The sequence below is a fragment of the Rhinolophus sinicus genome, chromosome 17 (genome assembly GCF_057876585.1).
Source record: "Rhinolophus sinicus isolate RSI-liver-muscle chromosome 17, RSI-T2T, whole genome shotgun sequence".
Lineage (NCBI taxonomy): Eukaryota > Metazoa > Chordata > Mammalia > Chiroptera > Rhinolophidae > Rhinolophus > Rhinolophus sinicus.
Window position 1 is genome coordinate 195,279,338 of NC_142517.1, and position 22,572 is coordinate 195,301,909.

Sequence of the window (22,572 nt, forward strand, 5' to 3'; positions counted from 1 at the left end):
AGCAACTCAAGCTCACAAGGGACAGTCTCCCATATCCTTATGGGATTCTTATAACAAGGTAGGGTTACTATTCCCACTTACAAGATGAGCACACCAACCCAGAGAAGTTAAGTGACTTGCTCAAAGTCACACAGCTAGCCTGCAGCTGCCAGGACTACAACCCAGTGCTGAGCCCAGCGTGGAAATCCTTCATCTTGACACCACTTCTAGGGGACAGAGGATCCAGTGGAGCAGCTGCTGGAAGCTGATGATCCCGCTCCCAGCTCTAAGTCTGCCCTCACTGGGCTACAGAAAATCCTACTTCCTTCCCCATTGGTTGGTTCAGGAAAGACCAAGTGACACAATTCTAGCGAATGAGGCAGGAATGGGGGTGTACTGGCCAGCCCATGGGAAACTTTCTCTCGCTCCTAAAGAGCCACAGGAGGGGGCATTCTCTCTATCCCTCTGTGCCTGGAACACGATGACGGGCCTGTGGCAACCAACTTGCTGCTTGGAAGAAGCCAGCACATGGCAGAGGGCTGAGCAAAGAGATAAGCGTCTGCGTCCTTGACGATGTCGTTTACCAACACTGAGGCCCACTCCCCTCAGGCCGCACATCCCAGGCGTCAGACTTCAGACGTGGCCCAGCCGTGAAAATACAAGGGTCGGGAAACCTTGTGTCTCCTTCAGAATTAGGATCACCTCCCCAGAAGGTCCCCAGCAGATGGCCCTCACGACTTTGTGCTGAGCACTAGATCCCATGGCTACCCCGAACCTGGCAATGGCAAGTGTCCTGGGAATGCTTCGATTGTCTTATCATCTTAGTTGGGGTGAAAATAGCAAGCACTCCATAATACAACTTTTATTACATGCCAGACACTGTTCTAAGGTCTTTCCATGTATTGTAATGCTCTAGAAGAAGTACTATTAGTATCCTCGTTGTATACAGGAGGAAATGAAAATACAGGGTTTAAATAATCTGCCCAGGAGCCACACAGCTAGAAAACAGCAGACCAAATTTTGAACTCAAGCTCCAGCACCTGTGCCCTTAATCACCACTTACTCAAGTCAAGGATGAGATCAGCTTCCCCGGAGCACATGACTGTTGTAAAGGAGAGGTGGGACCTTGAACAAAATTGAAGTTCTCTTAAGGAAAGAAGAAGAGATAGTTAGCGGCAGTGTTTGCTACAGCCGACCCCACTAGCTACTCTCTAGATTTCCGTTGATGCGAGCTAGCAAATATCCTTATGGTTGAAGCCAGTTTGAGTGTTTCTCAAAGTAGTACCTGTAGCCCAGCTGTCCTAACTAAAATGAGTTATTATTGTGGACTAGAGTGATCAGAAAAAGCCTTCAGGGAAGAGAATGCTTCAAAGGATGACGGGTGGGATTTAGAGCAAATGGACATTCCAGAGAGAATTGCAAAAGAAAATGTCCAGAAGACAGAGCCCGAAATATAGAGTAGGATTAGGTCTTTGAAGTCCTTGAATGCCGAATGCAGGAGCATGGGCTTCATTCAGGCAGTGAGAATGGCTCAGGGTCCTTGAGTAGGGGGTCGGGGGTGGCTGGGCGTTTACAGAGATCCATGCTAAAGCTGAGCAAAGGAAGTGTGTGCAGGAGGAGAGAGCTGGTTGGCAAGAGGATCTATGTTATGATAAAAGTTTGAACAAGAGTGATAGTGTTAGAAATGGGAAGGCAGAGACACTCCAGGAGACACGGAGGAAAAATAATGTATGGGTGTGATTGATGACCGCTTAGATGCTGGAGGAGCAGAAGTCAGAGGCCCCGCTGAGGTTTCAGGCTTTGGTGACAGGAAGACGGAAACCAGGAGCTTGCCTGGGGGAGGTGGGGGAAGGAGAGCATGATACGGTGGATTTGGTGTTCGACCCGGAGACTTGAGGTGATGGGACTCCCACAAGGTGGGTGACTGAGACATTAGTGATGGGTGAGGACTAGCGGTGTCCGTTAGAAAGCTGAAGGGACATTGGAGTGGATGAGGGCACCAAGAAAGAGGGTGTGGAGAAGGAAGAAGGGAACTGCTGAGGCCTGGGCCTGAGGAAAGATCAGCGAGATCAAAGGAGAACCCAGAAAACAGGGAGAGAACCAGGGAATTGAGGGTTTCAAGACAGAAGGGTCAATAGTGCTAAATCCTACCACTGCAGAGAAATCCAGGTCGGTGAAAGCAAACACCCTGGGTATTTTCAGAGAAGAGAGCCAGAAGACTGTGGACGAGCCGACGTCTTGACAAACTGCTCGTGGGAATGTAAATTGGCACAATCCCTCAGGAGGACATTGGGTAATATGTTTCAAAGGCCTTACATATGTATAAAGTTATTAATCTAGAAATTCTTCAAGGACCATAACCGCAAAGACGTAATAATCAGTCAAAGTTTATGGAGTACTTTCTCAATGACGATGGCAAGGATGGCAGTGCTTCAAGCGCTTTACATTGAATCATTTGTTTAATCCTCAGGACAGCCGTATATGGTGAGTGCTAGTAATATTTTCTACAAGTAAATCTTCATTCTACAAATAAGGAAAGTCAGGCCCAGAGAGGTTAAATCGTGTGAGTAAGGTCTAATGATAAAAACGTGGTGACACTGGGATTGAGATCCAGTGACAACAGCTGCAAGGCTGTTGTTCTTACCCATCAGGCCATCTTGCCTGTGGAAATGATGAGAAATGATTAGAAATGAAGGCAGGGCTGTGCCCTGAGGGTGTTCATTTTAGCGATATAATAACAGGAAACAATCTAAATGCTTAACAGCTGGAGGTTGGCTAAATAAAGTCTGACTTCCCACTGAGAGCATGCTATATAGATGTTAAAAATCACGTTGTAAAAGAACACTCAATGACATAGAGAAATGTTGATGATACAGTTTTAACTGAGAAAAGCTGTTTTCAAAGCAGTGTGATCCCAAATATGAAAAAGGAAAGATACTTGCTATTATTCACACGTGTGTGCGTTGGCAGACAGACCTGGCTTCTGTACTGAATTGCCTATAGCACCGCCAGGTACCGTTTTGCACCCTCACCTTGCCTGGACAAAGCGCCCCGCCCCAAACCCCAATCAGCTGGGGGTGATCATCCCTGTGCCTCTGGATGGAAGTGCTGCGAATTTTAACAAAGATAAGCAGGTTGCCCAAAATTCCATTGTTTCCCCTCATTCTGGGAACACTCTCTCCATGAGGCAGGATTCTCAGGGAGTGTTGACGAATGGAAACGTTTGCATGGAGCTCATAGGAAGAATATTTCAGGTATATGGTGGTACTTAATAGGTGTGGGGGAGAGGATGGGTCCTTCCAATGTAGGGGAGTCTGGAAAGGGCCTGAAAGGAGGGTGTCCTGCCCTTTGGACCATGGAAGGTAGGCCAGTCCCTTACCCCTGGAATCACCAACTTCATGTTGTAAGTAGCTGGGCCCCAAGATGAGTCAGAATCCTTTTGGCTTTCTGTCCTATGCTTCACCCCAGCTCTATATCCATGTTCAGGCAAAGCCCAGAACTGACTGCTTAGAAAAATATTTAATTGAGATTCCTCCTACAGTGCTTATTTCTGTCTCAATAAGGCCTTGGCATGCCATGGGTAGCTAAATATATTGGCTGTTTCCTCTCCAATGCCAACCTAGTTTTTTTTTAATGTTCCCAAGTACATCTGCCCAGCTTTCCCCTTAGAGAGAATTTACAGTATTCGCCCTCTGTAACCCAAAAGAAAACAAACTCGGGGCGGGGGATGGGGGGTTAGCTTACTTAGAGAAGAGAAACCAGGAGATCATGCCTGTGCAGAAGTACCTTCCTTCCTCCCTCCCTCCCTCTTTATAACCATCTATTGAGCTCCTTCTGAGTTATTGGCACTGTGCTTAACATGGAGTCTACACAGGTTTATGGAATTAGAACTGGTCCCTGCCCTGAAGGTGCTCATCGTCTAGAGCAGGGGTGTCCAAACCACGGCCCGCGATCCATTGTTAATTGGCCCACAGCAAATTCCAAAAATATATTTAGTTTACTTAAATAAACCTGGTGAGGCAATACGTACTTCACCTCGAGTGAGTGGCCCGGCTGTTTGTGTATTTTACCACATATGGCCCTTGGTGAAAAACGTTGAAAAAGTTTGGATGCCCCTGATCTAGATGTACCAATTACAGAGTGTTAATGATGGGAGTGCACAAAACAGAGCTGAGGGGAGGGTCTGCAGTCTCCTAGACAGAGGATACAAAGGGGACATTTTCCTAAGTAGCATCTCTGCCTATCCCAGGAGTACTTAGGAATTGAAGGAATGGGGAGAGCTGAAGAAAGACATAAAAAGCATATAAGGATAGATGGGACTTATGTGCATATTACATCAGTTTGGGGTCAGCAGCGTGGGCACTTTTCCCGGTAGAATTCTGTGGAATTTGGTGTCTGATTCTAAAGAAATATTGAGTACAGTCAATCTTTCTTCTCTAGGCTTTAATTTCTTTATCTATAAAATATATTAGTACAGTTTCATAAACATTATTAAACCCTCAAAACCACTTTTGCACACAAAAGCATATACAGAATATATACAGAAATATATATATGTGTATATATATATTTATTTATTTATTTATTTATTTATTTATTTATTTTTAAACATCAGAGCTGCTGCAGTTGAGACAGGGGTTGGAGACCCCAAACTAGTTCAGGCCTACCCCCCATCCCCCACTGAGACACCTCATTGAGACTCCAGGGTTCCTCTAGGGCTGCACTGAAACCTGCAGGTTGAGAAGGGGCTTTAGGCTTCCCTGCCCCTACGCCAGACCTCAGCGTTCTCTCTTCACCTCCGTTTGGGCACATGGCTGGTCCCTGCCTCCAGGAGGAGCCTGCACCTGCTACCTGGGAGATTCAGTGGAGGCTGGTGTTGGAGCGGTTGGCATCACCACGTCTTGGGAGTCGCCAGGTCCCTTGGTGGGAGGAAAGTAGGTTATTATCTGAAAGCAGACGAAGTGTTGTCAGCCGAAAGGGTAAACACAGGCTGGTAGCACGTTACAGGTAGCTCTGGCTCCATTTACCCATCTCGTGCTTCTGGAAGATGATCTAGGGAGGAAGGCCCTTTCGACATGTCAAGGTCTTCGGCATCTCATATGGGCTTTACTCTCTGTGATATCAATAAGGCAAGGCTGAGAATGGTCTCCCCATTTCATAGATGGGGAAACCGAGGCCCAGTGTGGTTGTCTCTTCCACAAAAGGACACTAAAACTCACTTTGAGTGTGTGGTCTGTACCTTACACCCTCTCGGACTGCTGAGGAGTTCTCTCTGTTCCCTGACGTTGATCCATTTCATTGCACTTTACCTTTTCCCTTCTAGTCATCTAGAAAAATCTGAAGTTGGATTTACCATCCTTTTCAACATTGCACAGATGGCAATAGAGGCATTAGGGGATCTTGAATGAATGGCCCCCAAGAACTATGGCAGATTTCCATCTCTGTTCAAGAAACACTGCTTTGGTAATCATGGCAGGAGGCTGGAGGGTGGACATGGGAATTTTGGGGTGAGGGTGATCAATCCTGGGGACTCTGTCATTCCCCAAATCTTACGAACACGTGCTGAATACCAGACGTTCCTTTAGGTCTGCACGCCGATGCTCTCAGCCTTTCCTAGCAGCCCTTCTCCACTGGTCTGGAACCTTTTAGGGCATTCCAAGCCCCCGCACCTCTCCCCCCACCCGGGGGCTGGCCTGCAGTCAAGCATCTTCACACACTGCTGCTTCCATCTGGAGCTGCCTTCCTTCCCTGATCCCTGATGCTGGCTGCCTCTGGGCTTGCTGGCTTTTCCGGTGCCCAGAACCCCACACAGCTCTGCCAGCCGGAGCCATGGTCAACTGCAGTAGGTCACGGTGGGCTTCGCCAGAGGCAGACTGCGTGGGCAAGAGGCTCCATCCCAGGTGCCTCTGACCATTCATACAGGGGTACATACAGGGGTGCATTCAGGAAAGAGAAATGGCAAGGTACCAACTGGGAGGAGATATTTGGCATAGGCGTGATCAGGGAAGGATATCACTAAGCATATAAAGAACACCCCCAAGTAACCTGGGCATTCAAAGGTTCTCTGAGGCGTCCACTGTACCTGAGATGTGAGACTTTGCCTGATGTGGAGTCAGGTCCTTTTCCAGAAACTCTTCATTTTCTTCTGCAAAAAGATGAGGGAGTCTGAACACCACATTTGGGGGACCACGAGCTGACTTAGGTTGATACAAAAGTAATTGCGGTTTTTGCCATTATTTTTAGCCTTTTAAATCGCAGTTACTTTTGCACCAACCTAATATTTCAGGGACTCAACTAAGACTTAAGAAGCACAGGTACTAAGCAAGCATCTGGCTTCCTCTGCGCAGTTTGCATGACTTCCTGCCTCCAGGCAGACCCAGTTATACAAACAGTGAAGGTTTTTAGGAAACATGATGCTGGAATAAAGTGAGAGGAAGTGGGAGAAAGAGCGAAATAGAAGTGGCACCAGGCTCCGCCCTCGAGAGGTGTGCGCTCCCTGAGACATCTACCCAGAGGGCTCTGTTCAGTCGTCCCACGTAAACTTGTCCAAAATGGACCAAATGGCCTTCTTCTCTGGGCCACCCCCCCCCACCACCATTTTAACTTCTCAGTCTCCAGCGTTCACTTCCCTGGCCCTCCTGACCCAAACCAGGAGCCATCCCTGACTCCTCCCTTCCACCCCCCATGTCCAAGCCATCGGTGGACCTCCCTTCCCCCACTTTGTTGATTCTCCCACTCCCTCCTCCTGCATGACCTTTAGCATTTCATTCCTTAAAACTCTGACCTCATGCTATGAGAACCTACAATTAACCCCATTTCTGATGAAGTCATGCCCACCTGCCTCTCCCCGGCTTCCCACCGTCTCCACACCACGCCCCTGCACCATCCCACCGCCGCCCCCGCCATATCCAGGGGCATCGGGGGCTTCTGCTCTCTCAGCAGCCTCGTCTTGCCTGCCTCCTCTCCCGCAGCATGTCAGGCTGACTTCTCCCTCCACACCTGGGCCTGGAATACCAGCCTTGGAATACCAAGCTACCGGTCCTTCAAGGCCCATCTCCTCTGTGAAGTGTCCCCAGCCAAGCCAGTCCCCTTACGCCCTTACTATTTGTGTGTGGATTATTTCCAGCCTGGCACCAATCTGGCAGTTTATTATGTATTACTAAGTGTTGTCTGTTCAACAAGGTTGTAATCTTCCTGATGGTTAGGGTGTGGTAATACCTGTGTGAATCATCTCTCTCCTGCACCCAAGGCAATGATGTGGAAATGAGGGAAATTACCATTTATCAAGGGCTCTAAGACATTATCTCACTGAATCCTTTCAAGCCTAGCAGCTGGATATTTTTTTTCTCTATTTTATAGATGAGGAAACTGACGCTCAGAAAAGTATTTTTATATGCACAGCTGGTAAGTGGCAGAGTGAGGATTGGAAACCAGGGTTGCCTGATAACAAAGCGTCTCTCACTACTCCATGTCTCTGTTCTGAGGCGGGCCGTAGGGCGGTCATAAATACATCGAATCAGAAAAGCAATTCGACACATGAAGCTGATGTGTTTGCATCATTGCCAGCCTCGGACTCATCTGTGTGTTTTTTTAATCCCATTCTGAAAGCGTGAATCCCAGATTGATCTATTCCAATGCTCATTTCTTTCTTTTTTTCAAAGAAGCTAAGAGCAAATGTTATGATTGATGTCTATTTTAGAGCGTCCTATTTATTTTTCTGGAAACATGGTGCTTCTAAAATTTTTGCTTGGTAAGAAGATGACTGATGGTGTCTCTGAGCTGCACAACCGGGGCAGAGGCTGAGGCAGCTGGTAGTACATCTCTGTCGGGGCTGGTGCCACGGTAGAAAGTGTTTCTGCCCTTGCATCTGATTAGATGATAATCAAAGAACCAGAGTGATGAAGCGAATTCTTGAGATGGCACTCAGGTATTATAAATACATGTACCTCGGCCAGGTTCCCAGATGTCAGAAATTCCCTCTTGAGCCCCAAAGAAAAACATTTATTTGCACTGGATTATGACGGAAAGGGGAGGGGGGGTGGGGAGAGCATGAGAGTGTCAACACTCAAACACAGATTAGGAAATAAAAACAGAAAGAAAGAAAAGGGGATGGAGGAGAACTAAAAGGAAACTTGGTAGAAGTTTTTCTCTGTTAAGTAAATGGAAAATACATCTTGGATTTTCAGAACTGGAAGGGGAGCAATTTTGTCCTAAGCAACAACCAACACCCCAAATCCTTTTTCATATCCGGGCAGCATGAATACAGGCCTGGTGCTTTGGGATTTAAGCTGAGTTAAAGCCAGTTGGCCGTACCCTGCCCTTTCTGCCCACCATGGTGGAACCTTCTGGTTAAATGGGTCAGCCCTGGGCTCTACCTAGCTAGCCCCTGTACTATTCTAGTTTGTCCTTTGGTCCTTCCATGTTAGGGAGAAGAGAGAGGATATGGCTGATTAATTCCATCTCAGTCACTGGGTGGTTTCTTGACCTTGATTCTCGAGGACCTTCACTAAAAAACAAAGGTTTCTGAGGGCATTACCACAGAATTAACACAGAACTCGCTGAACTTCTAAAAGTGGCACCGTGCTCTCTGCTCTGCCTCTGGGCATCTTTTCATTTGCCTTCTCAGTCTTCCTTTGGTTCCAAGAAAGAGACTCAAAGGCCCAGACCTGGAGGAGGTGAGGTTGTAGACACCTCCTGCCACGCAGCCCCATTTCTCTCTGTCCTGGACTCTGGGTGTCTCATGGCCACACAGCCCTCAGCCCTTCCAGAGCCTTGGGAAGAAGGTGGAGGTGAGGGGTCAGTCCCAGGTTAGGGCCAGGCTCTGCTGTCTGCACTTGTCAAGGCTGACGCCCAGAGGGCAGCCATTTGCCATGGTTTTGTCTAATGCTCAGACAACAGGCCGTACAGTAACTGCTTAGATAAAAGTGCCTCAGTTCTCTAAGAGAAAAAACGTGTTTTGCAGAAGGTGACATGCCACAGTAGAAACAGAATGGGTTGTGAAATCACGTGTTCCTGAGTTCAAGTCCCAATTTCACCACTAAATATTGTATAATCCAGTAGCTTTTCTGAGCCTGTGTGTGCCCATCTAGGATGGTTTTGAGAGCTGAATAAGGCAGGTGTCTGGCTCATTGTCAGTACTGAACAAATGCCAAGCCCACCTTCTTCCTTTTAGGTTCTACACCAATGTAGAGATAACCGGAGCCCTTGTTTATTTCTCGGGGTTCATTTCCTACATTTCTTCCCTTTACTGAAACACCAAGGCCCTCCCACTTAGGGACACCTCCTTGGCTTGGGTCTTGCTGTCGCCCCATCTACTAGTGGTTCCTTTACTCCATTCCGGTCTCTGCTCAGATATCATGTCCCCAGAGAGCTCTTCCCAGACCAGGGTGTCTAAAACAGCCCTCTCACACTCTCCATCCCTTCTCCATGTATCTGGCCTTGACAGCATTCACCATCCCCTGACATTATATTGTCTCCTCCAGGAGATCAGCAGCTTCACAGGGCAGGGGTTTTGTTTGCCTGGTTTTTCACTTTATTCCAGTGTCTATAACAGTTCCAGGCACATACTGTACAGTTGTCCCTCGGTGTCTGGGGGACTGGTTCTAGGATCCCCCGCAGTTACCAAAATCCACACATGCTCCAGTCCTGTATATAAAATGGAGTCGTATTTGCTTATAACCTATGCACACCCTCCCATAAGTCAAGTCTAGATCGCTTGTAATACTTAATACAGTGTAACTGCTATGGAAATAGTTGGTATATTGTGTCGTTTGGGGAATAATGACAAGGGGAAAAAGTCTGTACATGTTCAGCACAGAAGCAACCACCACAGTCCTAACTACATGGTACATGTTAGCGACAATGTAACATTTCTTTCCAAATAGTTTCCATCTGAGGTTGTTTGCATCCACAGATAGGATACGGAAGCCGTGGATACGGAAGCCGTGGATACGGAAGCTGTGGATACGAAGGGCAGTCAATAATACATATTTGTTAAATGATTGCAAACCAGAATGGATTCTGCTTGCCAGTGGGGATGGGTGAGGGGCACAGGGTCCGGGCAAGTCAGTCCCAGGCCAAATTTCACCTTCACTGGCCCCTTCATCTGGGTGCCCTGAGGCAGGTTACGACTTGCACAGCCTCATGGGGTGGCCTGGGGGATGAGCTATATGGTCATAGAACTCTAACACTCCAGGCTCCTGTGCCCAGCCCCTGGATTCAGGTGCCAATCCTCCTCCCACTGGCTGGCACAATATTCAGGTGAGCTAGCAACTCCCCCCGCTCAGGAGCTGTGCTTCTCACCCTGGGCGTGGGGAACATGGGGTGTGTGAGGAGGGAGCACAAGTGGCCTCCCTATAAACATATAAGCTTCCCGCATCATCCTTCTCACCTAAGAGCAGTTCCTTGGAAGAGTATTGTTATGGCATATCAGCCTTGGCTGTGTCATGTCACAGGAAGTACAATTCCCACCTTTACAAAAGATGGCACTGGTGACTTTGGAGAAGTGTCACTTCTGGTGGGGGTGGGTAGGGATGCTGAGTTGGGAGTGGGACCAGGTGACCTTGTCTTTGCAGCTCTCTCCTCAGCTACTGGCTTCTTTAGAGGAAATGTTTAGATGCACTATTGGGGGGTTCTGGCGGAGGAGCTGGGCTGAAAATATTTTCTCATCAAAGATGAGCTTGTGTGTGTAAGTACCTCACTTATGAACGTGCCGTTAAGAGATGGGCTGGTGGAAGGGGCACTGGCTTGGGACCAGGAGAACTGGGTTCTAATCCCCACTCTCTCAGGCCAGCCTCTTCCCTGCTTGGTGTCCTCTGAGTATGAGGGGCTGGACTCCACTGGTGGGGACCCTTGTCAGAGGCTATGGGAGTTAAAGTCCCATGAGAGGACCAGTCCCACAGGGCTGCACACTGATTGGACAAAGTGTTACTAGCCCCTCCTCCCCCTCATCATTCCTCAGTCCCTTCAGCATTCCCACGGAGAGAAAGTGGCCTGAGTCTCCTGCCGGGAACCTCTGAGCAGGACCTCCGAGTGGTCCCTGACATCCTCTGGTTTCTAGAGCTGGCTCTGAAAAGTCACAGCACGTTCCACTTACTCACGTGGGCCCTGGGGACCATCAGGCATAGGAGGTTGTTCCGAGTCCTCAGACAGAGCGGGTGGTGGGAGGAGAGCTGGAGGCTGGACTGTCCAGCTGTGGGGCTGGGGCGGTGGGCAGAACTGAGAGCAGCCGGCCTTTCCTTTCCCAGGCCAGAGCAGGCCGCGGCTTCATGGATAGGGCCTGAGGTTGCTCACCACCACATACTTCTCATTCCATCCCGCCTCACGAGGGCCGCGACGCTGCGACCAGCTTGGCCTGGAGGAGCCCCCAAGAAGTGACCTTGTCTGTGCCCCCCTGTGGCAGTTTTGAAACATCGCCCCCAAATTCTTTGACCCTCCTCCCCTTGAGAGGTGTCATGTCTCCCCTGCCCTTGTGACTCCTTTGTGACTGTTTGACAGGTGAATACAATAGACCAAGGGCTGTGCCAATGTCTGCGCCCAAGCCCTCAGATACTGGTACTTCCACTCCCTGTCTCTTGGGGTGCTTGCTCTTGGAACCCAGCCACCAGGCCGGCAGAGAGGAAGCCAGAGCAGCCGGTGGAGAGGAAAGGGCTGAGTGCCCATCACCCGTGTGAGGGCGCCATCCTGCAGCCCTCGGTCCAAGATTCCCAGCTGACAGCGCGCTGGACGGAGACGCCCCTCACCCCCCCCCCCCCCCCCCATCAAGCCTGCCCAACCGCAGGTACATGCGCGCAATAAGTCACCAAGTCGCGGGGCTGTTTGTTATCGGGCAATAGGACTACGTGGTGCTGCGGGATAAGCCAACAAGTCCTCCCAGACAGTCGCTTGTCTTGTTCTTAAAGCACCGGCAGCTCCAATCATCCTGTAGAAAATTCTGCCTCTGGCAAAGACTCCCAGCTTATCTCTCTGAGTGAAGGTGACGTTAGTAGGAATTTTATTTCTAGAAGCCCCTTCACATCTCCATCACAATCTCCTCCCCCCACCTCCTTCTTGATTTTTCTCCTTTCTCCTTCCAGCAGGCATCTTCTTCTCACCTCAGGCTCCTGCAAGTCCCCCAAGGGACTTGACCTCATGGCTTGGTGACATCTCGGGGTGTGCTTTGTGTGAGTGCACGCATGCGTGTGTGTGTGTGTGTAGGTACGTACCGAGGGTAGTGTTACAAACATTGGAGGTGATAGCAGCGAGTGGAGAAGCTGATCATTTTGACTGCTCATGTTTTTGGTGGGTTGATTGGAAACCAACCATTCTTTTAAGAGATTTTAAAATCAAAATCAGCCTTTTCTGGTTATACTATTCTGCATATTTCAAATTTTCTACAGTGAACATGGATTACTTTTGTAATGAAGAAAATAAAACTCACTTCCAATTCCAACACTCACGACTGACCAGAATTCCCCTTCTATTGGATATTTGAGATCATGCCATAAACACAGTTCTGCGTCTTGACTTTTCACTGTACTTTATATCTTAAGAGTCTCTCCTTCTCAGTATTTTCTCAAACCTAATTTTTAATGGCTTGATAGTGTGCTAGCATAAATAAACAAATTATTTAATTTGTTTAGCATAATTTTTTGGACACATCATAGATATCACAACCTAAATGTCAAATAAATATGTGTCAAGTACACAGACACACACACACACACACACACACACACACACACGTCACATATCCTTGCATATAAATCTTCAAGTCTTTAAACCTTTAAATCTTTGAATGTTTTCACTTTGATTCCTAGAAGGGAAAGTTCCAGGTTAAACACTGACCATGTGGGAGGATCCTGATACGGAGTACGGACTGGCAGAAACCATTCCTTCTGAAATGTCTGCTTGGCTTAGGAACCATCTCCTGACTGACTGGGCATCTCTCACTCTGTTATTCTTTTATCGGGGAGGACCGGAGATGGGAAAACCCAGGGAGCATAGATCAGGTAAAGATATGGTAGAAAGAATGGAGCAGGCAGAAATACATGCCTAAACTTTATGAATATTGGAATGCCTAGGGAGATGGTTTTTGTTTTCTTGACCAACTTAACATGATGAAGGAGAGAGGGAATGAACAATACATTCATTACCTCATTTAATCCTTACAAGGACCCTAAGTTATTATTATTACCATTGTGTAGATGAGGAAACTGGGCTCTGAGAGGTTAGATGACCTGTCCAGAGTGAGACAGCTGGTCGGGGGAGAGCCCAGATGTGCATCCACGATGGTCTGGCTCCAGAGCCAGTGAAATGAGCTGCCATCGGGCCCCTGCCTCTCCACAGTAATATAGGGGGAGGTGTATGGGTTTGTAGCTCCCACCCCGCCCTCCCACCCTGTCCCAACGTGCTCTTTCTCCCTTGAATGGGAGGGACTTATATGAGGACTAAGAAACCCTTTTCCAACTGTCACAAGATTTGCGACACCATCCCCTGGAAGTCACTGCAAAATGTCTGGATCCCAGTGAAAGCCTCCTGTTCTCAATCATGCCTGGATGACCTTTGGAGGACCCTGGCAGGCAGAGCATTTCATGGGTTGCTGGGAGCCCTCTGTGGCTGTTCTGACCTGCATTCTTCCAGCACGTGTTGTCTAGGAGCATAAGCCCTGAGCCTATGCAACGAGGGGAGGGCTGCTCCGCTGGCAGGGAAACCACAGGGAGTCCAGCAGATCAAGGAGTATTAATAATGTGGCCGCTGGCTGCTAGGTCTGCCCTCTGAGTCTGTCTGGGGAGGGGCCAGAGGGCAGCCGAGGGCAGAAGGCTGTGCAAGGCGCCCGAGCCCTGTGTTTAAACCCCAGCATGCTGCAGGAGGATTGCCCCTTAATCAGAGCTGAAGTCCAAACCCTCACTCTCCTGGCCACTGGATTGCATCTCTTACCCCTTCAGATTTCCTCTGCAGGATTTCTCCTGGTGAGGAGGGGAGGGGTGTGTGTGACATCCAGATGGACCCCATGTGGCTCTGTTTAGATGCCTCATTTCATTTGGGTAGCTTCACCTGGGGGTGACATTCAAAGTATTTACAAACAGTAAGAATGACTTTTGTCCTAGATCAAGCTTAACAGATAGCCAACTGAGGGCAAGAGCAGGACCCTGTTCCCCAGGCTCTCTTTAGTTGCTGGGCTGGGAGAGGTCTGGAGGAGCCAGGAGAGTGCGGCGGCCAGGGGCCCTGGTGGGGCTTGGGGTAGTGGCACCTCACCAAGTCGTGCAGATGGTTTTCAATATTTTAAGAACTGCTATGGCTGTACCCACGTGTACAGGTATGGCTGGGCTCTGCCTACATGGGAAAAAATGGAATGCAGCCCATGGTTTCTCAGTGTCGTTGCAAATGAGTCTTTTCTGACCCCTCAAGAGACACAGCCACAGGCCTCTCTTCCTCTGCATCTCCGTACAGAGCCTAACAATGGTTTCTGGAGTCGTGTTTCTGCAGTTGCCATGTTCCAATTCAGCAGAGATGAGCTGAACATGGCCAACAAAGCCTACTCCCTGTTCCACAACGAAGGGCCCTGCACCCTCAGGCCTCGCCGCCCATGGCGTATGCACGCCCTGATGCCTCCCGCAGGGCCCACACCCATCAGAGGTGCTCAGAAAATGTTGTTTGGTTTGGTTTTTGGCTGGGCTGCATTCCCATTGGGGAATTGAAATTAAGACCTATGGTTCTCACGGGCAGTGAGGCTGACCAGCAGATCTGACCATGCCCCTCTTTCCTGGTGGCAGGACACTGACCTGATATTCTGCAAAACAGGTCTGGGAAAGCGGATCCCTCCAGCCCATTCAATTTCTAGAATATGACTCTGTGTTTCCGTTTCATTGCTGCAGCCACGGGACATTCGTCATGGTTGGGGAACCAGATGGTTGGGTTCAAAGGCTGGTTCAGCCACTCTGTGAGTGTGAGCTGTGTGATAATAGTAGGATAGTGTGTGGGTTAAATAACACCGGTAAAGTGTTTAGAACACTTGGTCTTTAGTAAACGCTTACTAAACGTTATCTATTTTTGCTGCCTCTGGTTAAGTGTAGGTTTTATGAAGGCGAGGTCTTACCTCTCCTTTACTAACTGATCCCCAAAGCCACCAGATTCTGAACCTTTGTTTAGTAACCCTGTGAGCAGGTTACCACCAGGGTCTCTGTCCTGTATGAGAAGGAACAGAACTAACTTTCATTGAGGTTTTACTCTGAGCCAGATCTTGTAGCAGACACTTAACATACACTTCTTATTTCACCCTCACACCAATGGCAAGAGATAAGTATTATTCCCACCTCATTCTACTCCTAAGGAAATGGAGGCTGAAAAAGATGGAAGCCACACTACTACGAGTTATTATAGATTCAGACCCAGGTCTTTAAGGCTCTAAACCCCTGCCAGCGTGAAGAGAAGGAACTCTTCTGGAAAGACAATTCCGTATCAGCCCAGGCTTTGCCAGGAGAGAAAGTTGACACCTGCGTGTAAAGAAGGAAGCCCTCCTATGGGCAGAGGGCCGAGCATTTCCCCTAAAGCCATCTCCCTCTCCTTTCAAGCCAGGCTTAAAGATCCAAACCACAAAAGAAGATGAAAGAACCTTGTTGATGAAGTTCTCCACCCTGGGAAAAGGAAGATTTAAAAAGGGGGAGAAGAAAGGAAGGGAAGAAAAGAACAGAGGGAGGGGAGAGGAAGCAATCCTTGACAAATATTTTCTGTTAATAAATTCCATTTTGCCTCTAAAATGTTTGCCAACTATCCAAGCAGGAAAAATGTTTCACATACCAGGGCAAACCGTTGCCGAAACGCCTCTGCAGTCGGCCTGCCCGCAGCCCCCGTTCCCATAACCTCCCAGGAGGCAGCCTCCTCTGGGCTCTTGTGGGCTTCCTCTAGGAAGACCTGCCTTTTCCGTGAGGAATGTTCAGGGGGGTGTAGCAGGGGCTGAGGGCAGTGCCCTAGTGGCCTTGCAGGTCTTTATGTGTCCCTAACTCCCCTCTCCCTTTCCCTCACCTTCCCGCCTCTCCTCTCTTTTCCTCTCCTCTCCTTGATATGTCTGTCTGTCTCTCACCCAGAGCACGGACAATTTCTTCCTCTCTGCTCTCCTGGTTCATGTCCAGGGTCAGCCTCTTCCTTCCAGTCAGAAGCATCTCTCCTCTATCCCTTTCCCCTTAGTCCTTCTTTTTCTCCTTCCTCCTCCCAAACTTGGTTTTATTGAATTGGGAGGGAAGAAGTTCTCAGGCCCTTAGTTGAATCTTCCTACACCTCCAGCACTCTGTCTTCATGCATTCATTGATTCAACAAATTTTACTGAGGATGTACTGATGGCTTCCATTTTTAAAAAGTGTATCAGGCTTCAGTGTTGGGTTTGGAGAAAATTCTAGCTACTATTCAATTTGTTTTATTGAATTTGCTTAGGGATAAGACCTCTTGAAGATCCTATGGGTAAATTTGTGCCAAAACATACTATTCAGGGACTCCTGAAGCCATCTGGGGAATATCTGGATGAAAAGGAAAGGCATTTGTCAACATCATTCTGCCAAGCTGGAGAGCAAATGTGGATCTAGTTAAAACTAAAACGAGGCCAGAGGGTTGATTATCTTTTCCCCTGATGGACCATCTTTCGATCTCCAGCTCAACTTTTCCCTTCCTGGAATAGAGAGAGGCTAGCTTCTGCAATATTGTTCCCACTCCGTCCAACTAGGAGAGTAGCATCTGATACTGCTCCTTGTCTCAGAAGGAAGCTCCCTTACTCTCCTATGGCCTGACCTTGGTGTTGCCTTACTCTTATTTTCCCTTTAGTGTACTTTGGAGAATTTTCAGATGGCCTGACAAGTTCTTATTCTATTAGATCATGGAATCAGGACCTTTGAGTGAACAGGACCTCTCCAAGGTCATCGTACCCGAGAACTAGCCTCTATTTAAAATAGCCCTTCCTTCCTCTCTCCCTTCCTCTTGAGACTGTTTATTGACACTGTATGTTTTAGGCAGGTGCTAGACATCAAGGAGGCAGTGATCAATAAGACAGATTCTTGCCTTCCTGGAACTTATTGTCTGGTGGAAGAGATGGATGCGAGACATCAGTATCGGTCAGTCCATGTCGCGTAGCAAGAGCCGTCTTTAATCTTGCTGATACCACGTTTTGTCCCTTGCAGTTCAAAGCTTCATTTTAATGTATACTCTTTGACCTTGCAATTCTACTACTAGAATTTATTCTTATTTATATGTGAAATAGCACCGGTATGCAATTATTTCTTATAGTAATGTTTATAACAGTAAATGATTAGAAATAAATACACTAGTCTCCCTTTATCTTCGCTTTTGCTTTCCATGGTGTCAGTTACCCAAGGTCAACTGTGGTCCAAAAAAATTAAATGGAAAGTTCCAGAAATAAACAGTTCATAAGTTTTAAATTTCATGCTGTTCTGAGTAGTGTGATGAGCTCTCATGCTGGGACATGAATCATCCCTTTGTCCAGAGTGTCCACGCCGTAGACACACCCTGCCTGTTAGTCAATTAGGGTCCCTCTCGGTTATCAGATCGACTGTCATTCTATCTCAGTGCTTATGTTCAGTCACCCTTATTTTACTTAACGATGCTACTCACCTAACTTCTATTATAGTATATTATTCTAATGGTTCTATTTTATTTTTAGTTATTGTTGTTAATCTCTTACTGTGCCTAATTTATACATTAAGCTATTATAGGTATGTATATATAGGAATAAGCATAGTATATGTAGGGTTCTGTACTATCCAAAGCATCAGGCATCCACTGGGGGTCTTGGAACATATCTCCTGTGAATAACAGGGAACTACTGTATCCCAAAAGTCCATCATAGGGTATTGATTAAATACACTATGGTATATTCATATGATGGAATTCTATCCAGCTGTTAAAAGAAAGCAAGGAAGGAAGGAAGGAAGGAAGGAAGGAAGGAAGGAAGGAAGGAAGAAATAAATCAACAAGGAAGCTTTTTTTTGTACAGACGCGAACTAATCTCCAAGAGACATTGTTAAGAAAACACAGCAAGTGAAAGAACAGGGAGTTTAGTGTATTATCATTTTTGTAAAGAAAAGGAAAAAAGAGTGTGTGTGTGTGTTTGGTTGTTAATGTACAGAATCTCTCTGAAAGGCTACAAGAGAGGGGATCTGTTTGGTTGTGAGATAAGAATTGAAAGGAGACTGTTCACTGTACCCCCTTTTGTACCTTCTGACTTTTAAACCTGTGGATATAGTACTTCTTCAAATACTTAATTTTTACTTAAAGACAACAACAAGGACAGGTAAAGAACACTGGCAAACCAAAGCATGGATGCTCCTTCTAAGACAGGCAGCAGCTCTGCGGTTGTATTCATTATCGGAGTGGGGAGATGCATGCTTAATATTGTCAGATCTTCCAGTTTTACAAGAGAAACTGGAAATAATCGTATGTTTTGGGAATGTAGAATTTACCAAGTTTAAAATGCTGGCTCAGAAAAACCATGCTTAAATGAAGCAGATCTGTGAGCTGTGTCTAGTCTGAGTCTATTAATGTGGGGTATTGTGGTCTGTATACTCCAGGATCCCTTAGGCAACTATTGTCGTTATTTGGGAGAAAGGTGATGTTGGCCACCTAGGACAGGGGCAGCAAGATGGCAGCAAAGACAGATGGAGTCGAGACTGTGTGTGTGTATGGATGAGGGGTAGAAACCATAGGACCTGGTGACAATTGGGTGTGGGAAATAAGGAGAAAGAGAAGTAGAAGAAGATGACAGTTTCAAGATTTAGTGGTTTGTAGGATGGAGTGCTTTAAGGGAAAATGGCTGAAATCAGGGAGACCTGGGTGCTCACACCTTCTTCACCGTTTGGGGTAAAACTTGGATTTTCTTGTCATTAAATAACCTTAGGTGCTAAATAAAATAATGCATGTGAAGTGTTTATAGTGCTCAAACTGTTAGTTGTTACAGACATTTGATATTTTTGGTCCTCAGTTTCATTTTCTCAACTCCCATCTTGCTTTCAGTCTGTGTGGTCCTGGTGGAACTGAATCCACCCACAGGAGGGAGTAGCAGGCAGCTCCGGTCTCGCCAATGGGTGCATCGCATCCGCCTGACAACAGTAACAGTTCAGGGGTGGTCATATGACCCAGTCCCAACCAGTTAGAGCCAATGAGAACCAGTCCTGGCACTTCCGTTGGAACTGGAATGGAGGTGAAGTGGGAGTCTGGACTGCTATGGCCGTCTTGCCACCCCCGGGGAGACAGGTCTGAGATGCTACCAACCAAGTTAGCAGAGCTGAGAGATGAAACGCGAGAAATCAGGGCCTAGGGAAATAATGAATGTCCCTGCAAAATGCCTCAGCTCCATGCCCAGAGTTTTCACCTTACACCTGAGCCAGTATATTTCCTTTTGTCTTAAATAAATACGTTTGAGCAAACAAACAACTAAACATGAGTATCCATGGACAGAGGACAGGAAACAGCTAAGCAGGTCACTTGGTGTTTGATATCTTAGTGTACTGGGACTCAGCAGTTTCCTTAAGGCCATGGAAATTTTGTGGGGGTGGGAGGCAGGATGATTGATAACTGCTGAGCACACCCCTGCAAGAGCATCACAGACGCTTCCAGATGAGCAAAACCTTAGCCATACAGTCCGGTGTGAGTCAGAGTTGTAACACAGGGAGATGGAGAAACTGCAGAGTCACAGCAGGAGCGCTGTGAGGTAGTGTGAGGGAGGGGGGAGCATTGATGCTGTTTCTGGATTCCTGTGTGGGGAAGCTTTGTGGGGAGACCATGGATTCCAGGGCTGTGAAGCATTTATGTCACTGCTGGAGCCTCAGTGTTCTTTTTCACGTAGGCCCCATGAGCACTAAAACAATGCCACCCAAGATATGGCACCTGCAGAGAGACATCAAAGGAGACATGAGGTCAGAAACCGTCCCCTGAATGATGACCTGGCAAGGGGTGTGGTGAGTGTGTGTGAATGTCTGTCTTCCCATCTCAATGGTCAGGGTGGGACCCAAGTCCATTTCCTCTCAGTAACCTGCAGAGGAACACACACAGTTCCTGGCACATAGAAAGAGCTAGAATAAAATGTTTCATCCAGAAACAAAATGGAAGACTTCGGCAGACTCTCTCCTCTTCCCAGAAGCGCAACCCTAAGCAGGCTGGCTAAACTTGGGACTGGGTTGTTGGGGCAAACGCTGGTAAGAAGAAAGGAGTGTGGGCTGAGATCTCTTGGAGAGACACCAGTTGGTGGGGAGTATTGACAGGAAATTGGGGTGAGTTGCTGTGACACAGGGTTCACTGGAACTGCAGGGACAGGGGACAAGTCTACAAGTTAAAGGATCATAAGATATCGGGGTGAGCCTACTGGTATCTCAGCCCACCTGCCCTGCCTTCAAGCACCAGCAAGTATGAACTTTCTGTCTGGAGGCTGTTGTGCCCTTTCAATCACTGTCTGGCCACAAAGCTTCCACATAATTCTCCCATCGCAGCTTCTAAATCGTCTGCCGCCTTCCTGCCCTCAGTCCTCTCCCAGTTAGATACCCGGATAGCAATTCCTGTGTCACCACGGTATTCTGTGGGGTGAGGAGGAATGAGTTGCTACCCCACACCTCAGACTACCTTTCGGCCAAAAAAAAAAAAAAACGAAAGACAGAAAAGGAAATTCCACTGACTCTAATAGAATGAGAGAAAAATGACTGCTAGAATAGCAGGGCTGGAAGATTTAAAGGGATAATTAAAGCCTGGGCTCTAGCCCTCACAGCATCATTGATTAGCAGGTGGCTCTTGAACAATTCAATTCGATTTATCCATTCATTCAATAAATACTGAGTGATGACCACACATCAGGTACCATGTTATACATCAGGGATACAAAGCTGACAGAGGAATATTTTCTACCTTCACAGACTAGATGGGGAGATAGACCAGCAATCCAGTCAATTATACCATAGGGTGGCATTTGGTGTGCTGGGAGGGACCCAGGTGCAATGGGACCCCAGCAGAGGGCTGTCTTTTGTGGGTTTGCTCCCTCGCCTGTGCATTAAGGGTGTGGTACCTGATCATAACAGAAAGGTAAGGGAGCTTGGCTGTGCCTGTCATGGTCAGACCTTGAGGAGAAACTTGGACTCAGGTTAGGCTCAAACGCAAATGCTAAGTGGTGGTTCTCAGGCTCCAGTGTGAGAACCTGATGCAGAGCTTGTTTTAAAAGGCAGATTCCTGGGCGCAACCCCAGGAATTCTGATTCAGTAGGTTAGGGGTTAGACCTCAAAATCTGCCTTTGAAGGAAGTATCTTGGGTTAATTCTGATACAGACGGTCCACGGACCACGCTTTGGAAAAGATTATCTCTAAAGTCCCTGATGACTCTAATGTACTAAACTTTCCCCCAAATGTAAGTCACTTACTTCGAGCAAGTAGATGAAGTGCCTGTGATAGAACCTGGATTTGCGTCTATTCACTTGCTTTCTTTATTCCTGATTTAGTTGTTTGGGGAGCAACCCTGTGAAACTGCAATATGGAGTCTAAAGAGTTTGCCATTACAAAAACACCTACATACCCTAAATAAGAAAGCAGTACAGCGTATTGATGAAAGGCACAGCCTCTGCAGTTAATTTGTCTTAAGTTTCCATCTGATCTTCTTCACTTGCTAGACATGAGACCTCGGGCAAGTTACTTTACCTCTCTGTGCCTCAGTTCCCTGATATGAAAGTAAGACTGATAATATTAGCACTACCTCAAGGGGTATCAGGGAGTTAAATGAGTTAATATGACCAAGCACTTAGCATGGTGCACAGTGCTTACCAACAAGAAATACTACCTGTTACTGACAAAGCTGAGTGTCTAAACATCTCCAGCAGTCAGAAACCGAGAAGGATCTGAAAACTAGAAAAGTAAGCACATGGGCTGTCCTTGCCGTAACCACGGGGGTGGAGGCGTGGTGCTGGTGTTAGAGCCGGTCTTATTTACACAGGGGCCTGGGTTTTAATACTGTTCAGGGAGAAGAAACAAGATCTTGAGCCTCTTGGAGGTGGAGTGTTGGCACGCAGACTTCCACATACAGCCAAGACTGGGGAAGGACAACATCTTTTAAACAATCGTAGACCAGAAATAGTCAATGTCTAGCAGAGAAAAAATGGAAAGAAAGCTTGTTTATCTTGAACAGAACTCCAGGTCAGGAGGGGAAAATGTCTCCCTTAAGAATTCAAAACCACTGGCATGAGCCTTTAGTGGGTTTGAGGTTTGAATAAATAGTTCCTGTACAACCTAGAAATCCCTAGGCGAAGAAATAACATAAAATTTGGTCTGTGCCACTGATACCGTGTTAGAAGCAAACACTTTGATCATACTGGTTTCTCCAGGTTAAACCCTGCTGCAGATGAGCTCGCAATCCGAAATCACACACTACGCCAGGAAAATCCACAAGCAAGAGTCCAGAGATCCATCAAACAATAGGACTGGATCTCCCAGAACCTTAGATTATAGAACCATCACAGAAAACCATAAACTATGTGTGTTAAAATCACCAATAGCATAAATAAATCAAGGCTTTGAAAACATAATATCTAGAAAGTGAACAAAATCAGGCAGATTTAAAAAATAAAACAAATAGCACATTTTC

General features: G+C 47.2%; 1 long non-coding RNA gene across 1 annotated transcript in view; it reads right to left on the reverse strand.

The window, feature by feature from the left end:
• Window positions 1–4,335: 4,335 nt before the first annotated feature.
• Window positions 4,336–22,572, reverse strand: part of LOC109445076 (uncharacterized) — a 31,661-nt gene continuing 13,424 nt past the window's right edge. Inside the window, exons 3-4 of the long non-coding RNA XR_012489690.2 lie at window positions 6,062–6,124; window positions 4,336–4,898 (exon numbers count right to left, since the gene is read on the reverse strand). This is a non-coding gene — a long non-coding RNA (uncharacterized LOC109445076). The remainder of the gene's footprint in view (window positions 4,899–6,061; window positions 6,125–22,572) is intronic.